General features: G+C 36.2%; 1 protein-coding gene across 4 annotated transcripts in view; it reads right to left on the reverse strand.

Moving 5' to 3' along the window:
- The window catches only part of PARD3B (par-3 family cell polarity regulator beta), a 985,082-nt gene that overhangs the window by 339,271 nt on the left and 628,789 nt on the right, over positions 1 to 17,022 (reverse strand). The gene's annotated exons all lie outside the window — the stretch shown is intronic.

A 17,022-nucleotide genomic window follows, 5' to 3' on the forward strand; every position in this document is an offset into this window, starting at 1 on the left:
TGGGCCCAGAAATGTATAATATATAATGAAACTTTATGAGTGTAATAGCTATATATATATACTCAAGGACTGGACTTCTATATCTGGAGTAAAAGGGAACAGATTTACAATCTCTCTTGAAAAAAAATTAAATACATAAAACATGAAACAGTGGCAATCAAGGGATTAGACATTAGGCAGCAGAGACGGAAAGCAAGTGAGTTGAATCCTATAACTGCTCTAGCTTATTGTCTGGAGAAAGTTTCCAGATTGTGGTATAGGGACGGAAACAGAGCAGAGCCTGGTGACATCCCAGCCTGAGCACATGGACCTAGATGTCCAGGGAAGCCAAGGCAGATGACATTTGCAGGCAGAGAACCAGAGAGGAAAGACTTAATCCAGAACTCTTGCTGAGATCTGCCGAGGATCTCCTTATGTATTCAGTTGAATATACTGATGATCACACACATGTGAGGAAACTACCCAAGACCTGGGAAAGAACCACCCAAAAATATAATGGGAAGAGTGTCTGAAGTTCACACAGGGCTGAGAATAGTGCCTAGTCCTAATAGCCAGAGTAAAGATTCATAATTCAGGACCATGAAGAAGAAGATGAAGAACCATGCTTCAGTAGTGAAAAAAAAAATTAACCCTAGATTAACACGGCTCTGATGAAATAAATTTTTGAAAGACACAAGTTACCAAAACTTATGTAGGAAGAAACAGATAATTGGAATGACCCTATAGTTTTTGTTGTTGTTGCTGTTTTTAATGCATTTGTAGTTAAAACTTTCCCACACACAAAAAAACTCTAGACCCAGATGGCTTCACTGGTGAATTCTACCACACATTTAAGGAAGAAATCACACCAATTCTCAGAAATTCTTTCAGTAAATTCAGAGAAGGGAGTATTTCCCAACTTGTTCTATGAGGCTGGTATGATGCTGATACCAATACTAGGCAATGACATTACATGAAAGCTATTACCCAATATCTCTCAAAAACATAGATGCGACGTTCTTAATCCTTAAGCTGTCTGCATGGATTATCACTTTAATATCCAACAATAGCTGTTCATTATTTGCTATGTGCCATTGGCTATGTTAGTCTATAAAAATCTGGTGCTCAAGAATTGAGCAATGTGAAGTGAATTTTGCTGACAAAGAAGACCTCTTCCATTTTTCCTAACACTAGAGGGCTCAGAGGAGTATGCCCCTCCTTCCTTTGCCTACAGCATTCAGTCATATTTCACCAACCCAGTTATTATATACAGATCTCTCCACTCCCACTATACCTCCTTTTCTAAGCTATTTCTTTATTTTCTAGACAACAACACTACTTGTCTGTGATTCTTCTAGTATTTTATTAACTTCTTAAAAATCCTATCAGAATTTTCTTCATATTTCTAGTTGGATATGTCAGTCCATACTCATCAGGCTCCAATTGTGGGCCAAATTCTGGCTTTTTCAGGTCTAAAAAAATTTACAGTAGAATCTACAGTATAAATAGAAAAGTACTGGAAAACAATGATGATGATTTAAAAATAATAACACTAGTGGCTAAAACTTGTATTGTGTAGGTTCTGTCCTATGTACTTTATAGCTAATAATTCACTTAATCCTCACGATGACCTATAAAAATAGGTATTATTATTATTATCTTTACTATACAGATAAAGAAACTGAAGCATACCTCCAACGTGGAGGATCCAGACTTAAACCTTGCAGTCTTAACCACTCTACTATAGTTGTGATAAGTCATAGAAGAATTTGTTATATTCTTTGAATCATCAGTTGCATGAATAGAAGAAAACACTTGACAAATACTTATATGTTAGAAAACTATTATCCTTTTTATTTGAATATGTTATTAATAGAAGTCTTTCTGTGGTGATAAATATCAACAAGTGTTAGCTATAATTTTGTTTAACATGTTTGGAAATTTAGCATTCTAATGAGTTTAAGCTAAAATATTCATCCCCATTTCACAAATGAGAAATCATTTGAGTTCAAATCCTGACTTGAAAACTTACTAGACATATGCAATTTATTTGAACTCCCTGAGCCTCAATCTCATCATATATACAATGAGGATAATATTGCTTCCTCCATAGGCTTGTAGTGAAGATTACATGTGTAAATTTATGCACAGTACTTATAAGATCATATAGTAAGTGCTTAATAAATACAGACTACAATCATCATTATTAATAGGAACCTAAATAGAAAGGCAGAATAACATGATAGTTAATAATGAGATAGATATGAGTTGAACGTCAGCTTTACCAGGCAAGTTACTAAGTTGTTTTCAACCTTAGTTTTCTTGTGTGAAAAATTTAGATAAAAACACCCCACAAGGAGTGCCAGGTACATAGTTCTCAATAAATGAAAACTTTTGAAAAATGAAAACTGTGAGAATGGTAAAGGTTGTGCATTTGATGATGGTGGTGGTGTTTATTTCACTTCCTGGAATTATAAAGGAACAGAGGGAGAAAACACTTGAGAGAATACAATGCCTTCAGACAGGTACTTTGAATTGTTATCACATGGATAATCCTACACCCACAGCAGGTTTTACCTCTCAGTTTACCTGTCTCCTAGTTCATTTTGTAGTGGAAGAAAAGCAAAGGAAATACAGCATTCAGACTGTATGGTCTTATTATGTGGTTATTCTGAAAAAGGGATTCATACAAATATTTTGTTATTTTGCATTTGTCTTTTTTCTGTGACGGACATAAGTTATCCCATTAAATCTAAGCCAATTTAAGTACTGCCAACTCCTCAACCATATTAGGTTAAACATGGTACTTCCTTAACTTTTTGACTGCACACTCTCTATTATTCTTAGTGGGAATACTTACCATTATTTTAATTGACAATTTGAAATTCTTTAGAGCACTATTTCAAAAAACAGTATAAAAAATCCAAATGGGTGATAGGCATAAAAATTAGGGGTCTTTCTCCAAAATATTCAGTGACACAGATGTCTATCTTTAGAAGATAAATGAATAAACATAATGGAAAAGAGAGGGGACTGTAATGACTTAATTAATAGAATACACTTTATTTAAAAGGTTAAACTGGGAACAATCATCTTTTATGCACATGCTTAGTGCTGGGAACTGATTTAAATAAGAGTAGCAAATGAGAAAATGAGGTAAAATTACACACACTACCACCACTTTTTAAAAAATGACAAGTGTTATAATTAATACTCAACTTCCTTTATAACTCAGATTACCTTTGAGCTACTCTAAGGTTATCTCTTGGGGCTGGAGCTTAAGTCTACTCATTTCACTGCATAATATTTGGATAGCACAGCGACTGGAATAGTAGCAGTAGGAATATGACAGTTGTGTCATTTCAAACTAAAACCTTATTTACAAGAGATTGAAAAATGAGTGAGCTGGGTGTTGTTAAGGTCTTCCATTCTAAAATGGTGAGGCACCAAAAGCATCTAGTCAGAGAGTGTTGATGGATCAAAAGTCAAAGTTTCTTGTTCTGGTTCTGATGACGGATTCCTTTTTCTTTTGTTCGTTCGTTCTTTTTTTTAAGTTTCCAGAGCCTATTATATTCCCTTTCTTATCCTTCAGTTTTACCCAAGGACGGGTACTACTTGTTCTTGATTACTTAAAGGGATATTACAGTAATCAAAGCATTATCAGTGAAATGTTGAAACCTTCTGAAGATGAAATTCATGGACATTTTTATTGTAACTGTTATTAAATACTTAGAGAGCACTGTGGACTTACTCTTCTTATCTCTGAATTTATTTAGATAATGGGATTTCTATACTAAGCTCATGCTTCTTGGCCTTCAACTCAAGATTGATGGACAGTGATTTAATTCTTGTAAAGTGCTTCATAAGGAGGACGCTCTTTGGTTTGGATGTTTGTTAATTCCCTGATGCATCCTCTGGTTCAGGAAGACTTGCTTGGGAAACAGCAGCCTGATGGCCTCTGTTTCTAGCTGTCTTTGCTGTAGCCCTTTGAAGCTAATTAGAACTGCTCAACACTTATGTCACCTTTTTTAAAACTGTGGATAAACACAGTGTCTTATGATTTAATCTCAACCAGGAGCATTGTTAGTTGAGAGAAACTATAAACCAAGAAAATATGGGGAGAAAAATCTGTGAAAAAGATGGCACTCTGAGAGCTTATTAGCAGCAAACATTAAAGTGCTTATAATACATACATTGGATTCCCAATAGGATACATTTATACTAGTATAGTGATCACTTAAAATATTTTATTCTTTTGTCAAGCCTTCTCATACACTTCAAATGCATTCTCACTGGGGGAAAACAATTCTCTTGCTTATTGATAGCATTTGATACACATTCTATAACATAAGTGACTATTAGGGACTGCACTTGCTTAATAAAAATTTGCAGAACAGTGGCAGATTTGGTGAGTTAATGGGCCCCATATGCTCTACTTAAGTTGACAGAAGACTGTATATTGCTAACATGCACAAATCTCTTCAGATAAAAATTGCCATCAGCTACTGTTACTCTTGAGAATGCCAACACTATGTCATGAATGGGAACATGCAAATGTGTTCAGATTCCCACTACTTCCTGTTGAGATACTTTGTGCAAAGCATCCCTCTAAAATATGATGCAATGCTTGTCTTTTACATACAGAGCTCTGTTTCATTTAATTTTTACTTCCATATCTTTAACATAATAGAGATTGCAGTTTTGAAGGTGATGCTTGGTGCAATAAAAATCTATCTTCTAATGAGGCCATAAATAGCTCTCTTTGGATAGTTTGCTAGGAAACTAAATATCAAGTAATTCCTTGATGATTAATAAACTTCTTTCCAAGAGCTGTCCCTTCAGAACCTAAAAAAAATTGATGTAGTTGCCAATATTAAGAATCAATTTTCTTCTCTTTTAGTAGATCAATGTCTGTACCACAGATTGATTTCCAGAATTTCTAAGAAATACAAACCGATTTCAAGTTGTAAATTAAGTTCTCTTCTCAGTAACCATGAACTCTCACTGCATTAATTTATAGTGTTTTCTTACATCAATGACTATTTGGCATACTGTTTCTCCTTGGGGAGACATTTTGAGTTTTCAGCACTATGAATACTTAAGTGTGGAAAAATTTGTCCATCTCTTGAAGCAAACAAACAACAAAACACAAAATTAAACAAACAAGATGAGGCTTTTGCTGAAAAGAGGGTTAGGGAATTAGTACAAGATGATGATGCAAATGTTTATTTCACCATTTCTCTTAGCAAGCTTCCCCTGAAGCACCATGCTCATCTCTGGGTATGCTGCTACTTGGACAATAAGGTAATTGGAGCTCAACAGCTGAAGTTTTCTCCTAATATTATAGGGTATCCTCCAGCCATGGTGCCACGGGATAAAAATGAGGGACCCATGCCCTCATAGTTATCCATCTAGCACATGTTCACAACTTTTCAGGGATCTCTTTAGAACTCCCTTTCTTCATGAATCTTAGGAGATCTTAAATCTAAAGTTAGGAAAATCCAACACTTTTCATATGTTTTTACACTATTGTCTTGATCTCATTAAAGAACATTGGAAAAACCAAATCATTCCTTCATAAATTTATTAAGTCATTTGTTTTGAATCCATGCAATAAATACTGTCTTTCTCAAAAGAATCAGATACTTAAAGCTGGGGGGTTTAATGAGGAGAGGCAAATAAATAATACATTGATACAATATAATGCAATAACTAGTATAATAAAGGAAGAAGGATAAGCTTTAGGAATACAGTAGAAGGTTAGACAGACATGAAGATCCACAAAAATAGAGGTTTTAAGTGGCTGAATATTGGAACCAATTAGTCTGTTTGACAACTTTCAGCACCTGGGGCATCTTTTGTCATCATGGTTAGGGAGTAGCATGAAAAGAGTTGAAGAGCTCAAGGTTTGATGTCAAAGGGACCTGGACTGTGACACTAATTACATGCGTGGCTATGGACTAATTACTTAGTCTTTTTGAAGCTTACTGAACTCATTTGTAAAATGCAGATACTGCCCCTTACTTCCATCATGGGGCAACTCAGAGCATGGCAAAAACTCATCATGGAATCTAGCAGGGACAGGTGCTCACAAATGGATTCTGATTGTCTTTTACACACCACTAGGTTTGTAACAGGTTCTCTGCACTCCAGCACAGAAGAAGTATATTTCTGAGCAGGCTATGCAACTTCATGCCTCGGTACAATATACAAGTAGCACATACAATTCCTTCTGAATCGTAATGAAAATTCATTCATTCTCCTACTCTGCAAATATGTTTTAGATTCCATTTAAATGTCACTTTCTCCAAATCATCTTCTCAGGCCTCCAGGCTGAGCTTAGGGACCAAAATTTGTAAACTTCTCAATTATTTGTGTATGAGTCTGTTGTACATTAAAATATGAACACCTTAAGGAAGGTATTTGTCTTGTTTCTCCTTGTTAGCCTAGAATCATGCTTAGCATGTCTTACTCATTAATGTTTGTGGAGTGAATGGAAGCAGAATATGTAAGAATAAACAAAGCAGCAATCTGAATATGTCCCTTTACCATAGGGTTCTAGACTAATGAATGGGACATATGTTTATTGAGCTATGTATATGGTTATATGAATGTTGAAACACACATGTCTATAAACCTAGTAAAATTCTTTGCAGACATGTTCCTGGCAAGGAAGGGGTAGAAAAAGGTGACCGGAGTCCGACTGTGGGATACGTCTGGATAAAAAACAAAACATGTTAGAAATGTTTGGAGGGGCGCCTGGGTGGCTCAGTTGGTTAAGCGACTGCCTTCGGCTCAGGTCATGATCCTGGAGTCCCGGGACTGAGTCCCGCATCGGGCTCCCTGCTCGGCAGGGAGTCTGCTTCTCCCTCTGACCCTCCTCCCTCTCATGCTCTCTGTCTCTCATTCTCCCTGTCTCAAATAAATAAATAAAATCTTTAAAAAAAAAAAAAAAGAAATGTTTGGAAAAAATATCAATTCACTTATAAGTGGTGAACTGTAGAAAAAAATAGAGTTGATAGATTAGTTATACCTTATTGTCCTTCTCTAATCAATGAGTTATATGGAACTGACCACTGGGGTTTTAGTGCTTCTATATTTAGATTTTGGCTTGCTGGAATTAATCACTAATCTCACTGCTGTTCTTCACATGGTAATGACACTTAAACAAGCAGTTCATTCTGTTTATAGAAAATATCACGTTATTGGGGCGCCTGGGTGGCTCAGTCGTTAAGCATCTGCCTTCGGCTCGGGTCATGGTCCCGGGGTCCTGGGATCGAGTCCCACATCGGGCTCCCTCCTCGGGGGGAAGCCTGCTTCTCCCTCTCCCACTCCCGCTGCTTGTGTTCCTGCTCTCGCTATCTCTGTCTCTGTCAAATAAATAAATAAAATCTTTAAAAAAAAAAAAAGAAAGAAAATATCACGTTACATTTCCAAAAAACCCGAAATGCTTGGTACAGAGGATACTCTTTTCAATACACAAATGTGATGAGTTTCCAAAGCTGCAAAGAGAGTAAATAGAAAATAGAGGTCTTTCTGTTACATGACAATTTCAGAAACAAAAACTCCCACTAGAATTAAAAGTTGCTTTTATTAAATATTGCATTAAAATATCCATATGTGTGAGATATAAAGGACAATAAAATAGCGTGTTTCAGCTACTAGGTTGAAGAATTTTATTTTACCTTTGAAACACATGGGTGTTTCATTCCAATCTTATTCCCTTTCCTCCTTACTCAAAGGTAACTACAGTCTTGAATTTTGCATTTTATCATTTTCTTCCTTTTCTTCATAATTCTACCACAAATATGTTGCCAAACAATATTCTTCAATTTTTTTTCTTTCATTAAATGATATTGGATTCTTTCAAATAACTTTTTCTGTATCTACTGATGTGATCATACATTTGTGTTTTAGTCTCTTAATATGTGACTTACGTTGATTTCAAATGTTAGCCCAAACTTGCATTCCTAAAATAAACCCCACTTGATCATGATCTTTTTTTATACATTGTTGGGTTCAATTTGCTCAACTTTATAACATAATTTTGTATCAATTCATGAAGGATATCAAGTTAAAGTTTTGTTTTGTTTTGTTTTGTTTTGGTTTTGGTTTTGGTTGGTTTCTAATGTCCTTGTCTGGTTTTCATATTATAGTAATGCCAGCTTCATAGAATGAGTTGGGGAAGTATTCTGTCCTCTTTATTTATCTGGAAGTGTTTCTGTAGAATTCATATTATTTCCTCCTACTAACGCTTAGTAGAATGCACCAGGAAACCCATCTGGACCTAAAGATTTCTTTGTAGGAAAGCATTTAACTATAATTCAATTTCTTTAATAGCTATAGGAATACTCAGACTATTTCTTCTTGCATGTGTTTGATAGTCTGTCTCCCTCCCTCAAGTAATTTGAAATTTCATTTCATGTTAGTTGTCAAGAATGTTATTCATAATAGTGCTTTAATATTCTTTTATTATCTGTAGAATCCATAGTGATGTCCCTTCTCTCAATCCTGATAATGTTCACATATCTTATTTTATCCTGATTGGTCTTGGTATTGAGGCACCATTTTTCTTGACCTTCTTAGAAACTAGACCTGGGTTTCACTGATTTTCTCAAAACATTCTTCCAGTTCATTGATTTCTACTCTTTTAAGATATCCTTTCTTAAGCTTAATTTGGGTTGAATTACTCTACTTTTTCTATTTTCTTAAAGTGAAAACTGAGGTTATTGATTTGAGACCTTTCTCCTTTTTCCATATAGTTTGGTTCTATAAATTATCCTCTTAGTGGCATCCCACAATTTTTTTTATTGTTGCACAAATCCTAATACACAGTGTTTTCATTTTCATTCAATTCAAATATTTTTTATGTTTTCTCTTAGTTTTTTTTTCTTGATCCAAGTATTTGTAGATTTTCCAGGTTTATTTCTGTTTTTGAAATTTTAATTCCACCATAATGAAAGAATATATATTGTATGACCTGAATCCTTTTAACATTTTTGAGACTTATTCTTGGATTTGGGTTTCTAGCTTTCATTAAACTTGGGAAAATTTTGGCAGTTATTTCTTCATATATTTTTCTCTGGTCTCCCTTTTCTCTCATTTGGGGACTCCAATTACATGTACCTCAGGCCACCTTGAAGTTGTCCCTTAGTTCACAGTTCACTATTCATTTCTATGTGTCTTTTCTCTGTTTTACTATTGCTATGCCTTTTTTTTTCTGCAACGTCTAATCTGCTGTTAATTCCATCCAGTGTATTTTTCATTTCAGATGTTAAACTTTTTGTTTCCAGATGATTTTTTAGTATCTTCCACACCTCTACTTAACATGTCCAATTTTCCTCCAGGTTTTTGAATGCATGGAATACAGTCATAATATTTTTTAAATGTGCTTATCTTCAAATTCTAACATATGTATCAGTTCTGGTTTTAATGATCGATTTTTCTCATTATGTGTCATATTTCTATAGTTTTTGTATACATGATAATCTTTTATTGGATGCTAGATACCATAAATTTTACCTTGTTGGGTTCTTGGCATTTTTATATTCCTTTAAATATTTTTATATCTTTGGGATATTAGTTGAGTTACTTGGAAAGAGTTCATCCTTTTGGGTTTGCTTTTAAGATTTTCTAGGTAGGACCAGAATAGCTTTACTCTAGGCTGATAATGCCCTACTACAGAGGCATTGCCCTTATGCACACCCTATCCAATGTCTTATGGATTTTAAGATTTTTCCAATCTTGTTGGTGGGAACAGGTACAATTTTTGGTCCTGTTCGAACACTGGGTACTATTTCCTGGATATTTTGGGGAGTTACTCTCCCAGCCTTGGTAGTTTTCTTACATAAGTGCTCTGATCAGTACTCTGTGTAATATTCAAGACAGAAGCTCTAAATACACCTGGAGTTCAGTCTCCATGCAGTTCTCTCTTCTCTGGTACTCTACACAATCTAAACATCTTGCTTTCTCTGGACTCTTCAGCTCCATGGTACAGTACTGCTTAATTTCTCTGGAATGAGTAGCAAAATAGTTCTAATATTTTTTAAAAAATTGCAACATCTTTGTCCTTTTTTGAAACTACAGCTTCCTAAATCACAGAACCAATGACCCTAAGACAACTTGATTAGCTGTCATCCAGAATACAATGGGGAGACACTGAGCTGAGAATGTGATCAGTGAGTGAGAGCAATGTTCTTTGGAAGTCTCATTACCCGCTTTTCTCCCACAAAGGGATACCAGTGCTGAAAAATAGGATTTTTAAAAAAAATTTTGGCATATATAACCAAAGAGAATGCAGTTGTAGACTAAAGAAAACCATGTCTAAACTCAGGACTATTCCCGCCCAGTACACATGCTATCGTTATGAGCAACTGTCACAAGTCTTCCTTCCAAGAGTCCTCACAACTGGACCCCAGGTTTTAACCATTCCATGGCTGAACTTTGGCAACTGCCTCCAATTTCCTCTTGACCTACCTCCTCTCCCCAAGTCTACATTATTTATTTACCATATCCAGATTGATCTGTGCTAAGTATCATTTTCATTATTTTTCTAATCTACCCCAAAACCTTCACTAAATTCAAACTGCATAGAAAGTAATTTAATCTCCTCAGCCCTGTATTCAAGGTTTGAACTCTATTCACCTTTTATCAGAGTCATACAGGGTGATTCCCATCTGCCTTTACCTCAGTTGGAAATGCCTCACATGTACAAATACACTTTTTTCTCCTGGGCCAAGCTCCCCACTATAACCTCCTCTTTGTAGAGTATTCTCTCCATTTCTGTCCCCCTCCCCAGAAGATACTTTAGCTTTTCCTCTGTCCAAATGTGCTATTTTCTACTCTGTATCACGTTGATTTGTGAGCAACTTCAATGAAGGGAAAGATAATATTTTATTCATCACTACATGATAAACCATTACAGATTACAAAGGTCCTCAAAGATTAGTTGTATGGAGTCTCTCAAAGACTACATGTGTGAGTTCCCTCTTAGGAAACCTATCTGTGAATTCTTGGGATCTATCAGGGATGGATTATTTCTACTACTCACACTATAAAAACGCTCATGTTTCTTAGACCCTTGATAAATATTTCTATTATCAGCAAGAAATTGATACTGATTAAACTACAGAAAAAAAGGGGGCACAGGCTACCCTGTGAGCCACATAATAAACCATTACTATACACTATTAACCAGGAAAACCACACACCTGTAATTTCACTATTTATAAATGTACATTTCCACAAAGTGATTCTATCCTTAACGGGGATAAGGTGGAAGGAACCAAAATGTATTACATGTGTCAGAAATCATGCTAAGCATTTTAACACGTTATCTTATTAATCCTTACAAATGCTCTGTGAGTTGGGCATTATTATCTTCACTTTACAGAGGAGGGAACTGAGGCTCAGTAGGATTATGTCATAAAGTTAGCAAGTGGGGCAACTGGAATCTGAAGATTTCCTGATTTCAAAGCACAAATTCCTTCTAGTATGTGAGTCTAAGAGGTAAGATTTTGCTAATGGTTTTACCATCAAGTAGAGTATATTTCACTAGTCACCACTACCTGCTAAAGTAGAATTTCATAACAAACTACATGAAAGAGCACATGATGTCTCTTAAAATGGTTGTTGACATTCTCAGAAGACAGAGTTGTCCTAAATTGTTTTGAGCCTCATATACCTGGAAACTGTTACCAAGGAGAGGTGGACCATTGTTCAGATGATGTAATCAGAGCAGTGGGAAGGGAATAAAAAGAGACAAATCCAAGTGACATCATAGAGAATTTATTGCTTGAACATAGGAATGAAGTAACAGAGAGAACCACAGAATCCAGTGTGTGGTCTTGTGACTGAGGGATGCCATAACTAGAAAGAAGACGGGGGGAAAATGGTGTAGGATCAAGTCAATAGTCTTGAAATAGTAGAAGCAGCATGGAGTGCCCTGGGACTCATATCTCACTTTTTCACCTCACTCCCCCACAACTCCTGGCTTTTTAATGCAACCTAAGACCAGAGTAACTTTTTTGGCAGGCAAAGTGCGCTACTATCAACTAACATCCTGAAGTGTTTTTTGTAATACTGCTCTTAAGCCAGGTCTTTGTCCCACAAAGATTTATGGAGAGACAATAGTGTGTCTGGCATCATGCTAGGCACTGGGACTGTGGAAGTGAACAAGTCAGTCTGAGCCTGGAACCAGCAGTGTTTCTCTCACACAACTAATCACAAATACAGTGAGAGTAATGTATTAGCAAATCTTCCCACTCAAAGCTACCTTCAGCTCTCACCTTGACAGATCTAATAACCCCCTGACTGATCTTGGAGATTCTGCAATTACTCCCTATAATCTATTTGCCACACAAAAGCTACTGGGATCCTTTTTAAAATAATAAACAAAACAAAAATCGTATCACAATAGTCCCATGCTCAAAGCCTCCCAATAGCTTCTGCTTACGTTTAGAAGGAAATCTAAAAACTCATGATAGCCTTCAAGCCCTGCCCGGGCTGATCCCTGGGGGGCTTCCAACCTCATTCAGCACCGCTCTCTCCTTGCTTAGCATACTCCACCCATTCTGGCCTCTCTGCAGTTTCCCAAATGCTGGGCACATCTCTCTTCAGAGCTCTGGGACATGATCTTCCCCTGACTGTAGTGCCATTCTCCCAGAGAGCCACATAGCTCACGGTCCTCCTTCATTCACATTTCCATATTCAATACATCCTCAGAAAGGTCCTCCTGGCCACCTTACCTATGGCAGGGCTTCCAACTCTAGCTCTCCATTGCTATCTCCTCATTCTGCTTCAATTTTCTACAAAGCACTCATCCCTGCCTGACATCGTTTCCACCCAGAACATAAACTCTATGCGGACATGGGCTTTGTTTTGTTCACCATTTTGTCCCCAGGGTCTAGAACAGTGCCTGGGACATCACAGGCACTCACTACATATTTGTAAATTAAAGAAGGATGATTAGGGAACCTCGAAAGTGGATAATGAAGAGACTAACCCAATTTATGGATTGGGTCTTCCTGAGGGCTTTAAGTAGAGATCCGAAGATGTACAGGGAAGCGTGAAGATGATGTTTGGATAGAGGAAACATGAAAGCTCCCAAACAGGTCCCATACATAGACCCCAAAGGTCTTCCATAGCGTTGGAGCACTCAGTGTGAGAGGGAGATGGGTAGGAGACCAGGTGAAGTAGAAAGAAAGGGGTCAGTTGTGGAGGAACCCAAAACCACATTAATGAGTTTTATCTTTAACCTCAATGCAATGGGATGCTGTTAAGGGCTTTTTAGTAAGGAAGTGACATGATCGGATTTGTGTTTTCAAGAGATCACCCAGACTGTAGTGTGGAAAATGAGCTGGATGGGAGTAAGGCAGGAGGCAGATGTGATCTTTTTTTTTAACCCAAGTACAGGAATTTACATTTATCCCTATTAAATTTAATCTTCTGAATTGCAGCTCATCAGTTCTCTCTGTTGAGATCTTCCTGAATCCTGATTCTGTCATCCAATGCATTAGCAAACTGCGGAGCTGTGTGTCACCTACACATTTGACAAGTAAGCCTGCTATATCCAGGTCATGTGCAGGGCTTACATTACTGAACACCATCCCTGCTCTCTTCCTGGCACTTCTGCACATGCGTGTGAGAGAGCCAGCTGGGCAGAAACATACTCTCCCATCACTCAACATTGTTTCTTCTTGTAAAGTTAACTGGCCAGCCGGGAACTGAACTGTAACCCTCAAGATCTCATAACCCAAGCTACTCAGGATTTATGCGTGCATTTCTCCTAGAGCTTATGGACTTTACACTAAGACAGCAACCCATTTAATTCTTGCATGTATTAATTTTGGCACCTGGTTTCTGGCTGGGGATTGCATAGCTGCTTCTGTTCTTGGCTACAATAAGTGCTATCAAAAGATTTCTCTTCTGGCATGAATTGAAGTATATAATACCGTCTGTATTTCTGCCCAGAATTGACTATCATCTGTTTAATATGCAAACTGTGCAAAACCAGGGCTACTAGTATGTAATGGATTTTGAAAAGTTGTCATCCAGATTCATTGTTTATTAGAGGATATTAACTTTGGAGGTTTATGTGCTGTCTCTCCAACCCAGAGAACACAACCATTCCCTTAAATGGGAAGCACAAAGGTCTGCACACACTCTAGTGAACTGATCTGGTATTTTATACTGATCTCTTAGATAAGCTCATTTAAATCAGGCTCCTTTTTTGGAGAACAGATGATTACACATACATATTAAATACCCATTATCTTTTGGGAAGGTGTTGAGGTATATTAAGAATCTGGAACAAGGTTGAGCTAATGGAAAACACTAATAGGAAAAATGGAAAGCTGATAGACCCAGAGTCCAAAGTGACTTCATAGGCAGCAATTTTTTAATCTCTTTTCCTTAGACCAGGGGTTTCTTTGGAGGCCTCAGAGACTGTGGATGAAAGAAGGGAAAGTGCAGCATCCCATCCTATCACCTTTCTCTCCTCCCCTTGTGCCCTGATTCTTATAATAAACTTTCTTGCTGTAAAATTTTAAGAGATTTGGAAAAATTAATTTAAAATTATTTGGATATGAATTACTCATTTAATAGATATGGACTGATTTTTTTTAGCAATGTTTGTGAATACCTAGAAATTCTTGTGAATTGGAATAAAAATCCCCAAATAGCTGTTTTCAAATGTAATGATTTTTTTTATGAATGATAAGTGTAATAATTAGTAAATCAGCACAGGGTTACATTTTAGGGATATTCACACATTTATTAATTTCAAATTACTGGCTTTATTTTCATACTTCAGAGCCAATAATTTTTTTCATGTCTTGGATATTTTTGGTAGGTTCTGGTAAATCTCATAGGCTCTAGACCCTGTGCCTTCAGCAACTAACAAGGAAAAAAAAAATCCTTGCCTGCTTCAACCACAGAAATTGTCTCAATAACTCAGGATGTGAAAATATAAATTTAAAACTACTGCTTTAGGTTATTAAGAAGAAAAAAAATAATATTTTGTTTTTGTTCCATCTGGGTTATCCCCTTCCTACATGTTGTGCCTTCATGAATTCTCTGGTTTGAAATGGCATCATCACTGTCCTTAACAATTCTGACTTTTTGCCCTGCTCCAACCTAAATATAATTAGTCAAGCTTGACTTTGACCATGGATAGGGAATCAGGTCTTTGCTTTCTTACTGCTTTTCTATGGATTATACATTTCTATCAAAATGGGATTGGAATAATAGTCTCTAAAGATGAGCATCTAAAAGAACTCAGAAATTCTGCCCAATGCATACAAGGCTCTCTTGGCCTTCTATATACTAGAGTGACCAGAAGCTCACCACCTCATAGGGAAGCCGTGGCACACACTATGGCTGGCTGGCCCAGTGCCACCAACAACCTCAGTCTCCTGGTCAATGAGATCAGGTTGGAAGTTTGCTGGGCAGCACTCCTTATACAATGTTGGATTTCCTGATATAAAGGGAAGAATGTTGGCATAAGCTATTATTCTCTGCTCTGCCCTACCTTTTTTTCTTTTTGCCTGGAAGATGGACATGATTGTTGAAGACACAGAACTGGACACTGACATAACAAATATGAGGACAAGAGCCAGAAAATCAAGAATGGCAGAGGGGAAAAAGAAAGGAGCATAGGTCTTTGATGGCTACACTGAGCCACTGAATTGGCCCTATTTGGATTTCATGTTATATATGACCAATAAACTCCTGTTTCTTGCAGGGGAATGTGCTCCTGTTTAATACCATTTCAACTGGTAAAGAGTTACTTTCTGTATTGACCTGAAATCTGTTAACACACATTATCATTCTGCCCATAAATATTCTTATCCTGTCTTCTTAGGTGATAGTCCTCAATGATAGGAAATCAGCCAATACACTCTACACTCCTTTTCCTTTTCAGAGTTAAATATCCACAGTTCTTTCTACCATGAACAGAATTACATGATTTTTGGTCCTACTTTAAAATTATTTTACTGCTGCCAATTGATTTTATTCTAATTGTAAATGTAATACATATTTGTGTTAGAAGATTTAAAAGGTACAGGAATATATAAAGAAGATAAAAATTATCCTTGCAACTACCACTACGAGAAAAACCAATGCTAACATTTTGCTGAATTTCCTTCCATCATTTATAAATGGATATATTTCCTTTACATCATTTATATATGTACATCTATACATACACTTATGCAGTAACATATCTGAATACTGTTCTCAACGAATACTTTATCATTAAGATTTTTCATGTCATTAAATAGTCTTAAAATTTTTATTGGTTGCATAATAGTCTATTTTATCTATTAGATCAATAGCCTATAATTTCACAAACTCTCTAATTGCTGGGAAATTAAGTTCACTATAGTGAAAAATCCTTAAATTTAAATCTTGATTAAATCTTTAATTTTTTTTTTTTTGTAGGATAATTCTTCAAAATGGAATTACTGGGTAAAAGATAAAAATAGTGCTAAGATTCCCTATGGTGGTGCCTTATACAATTATTACATTGCCTTGCAGTAAAGTAGCATTAATTTAAATATCCAACAAACACATACTGTGATAGAGACATGTATGTTTCAGCATCTGCCAGTGTTTGCCAATATAGTATCTCAACTGTTTTACTGACTTGTGAGGTTGAATATATTTCATATACCTTAGCCAACTGAATTTCTCGGTGAACTGAGCATATATTTTTCTAATTTTGCATTGAAATATTTTCTAATAACTACTAAGAGCTCTTCATATACTAAAGATATTCTTTGTCAAGTATTTTATAATTATTCCTTTATTCTCGTGAACAACAAAGAACATGTGGATAATAGGGAGTGATTATTAGTGTCTCTTAATCCTATTTTAAGAATGTGGAGGTTCTAAATTAATTAACATTTCAGGATGTGCATTTAAAAAGGAACAATGTAATCCAAAGTGAACTTGTAGGATCATCTCTCAGTTTTACCTATATTATCCATAGCTAATGTCTTCTCCAACTTAAGAAAAAATATTTTCTCTTTTCACTCAAAT

This window comes from Leptonychotes weddellii, chromosome 3 (assembly GCF_054177405.1).
Source record: "Leptonychotes weddellii isolate Sample4059 chromosome 3, ASM5417740v2, whole genome shotgun sequence".
Taxonomy (NCBI): Eukaryota; Metazoa; Chordata; class Mammalia; order Carnivora; family Phocidae; genus Leptonychotes; species Leptonychotes weddellii.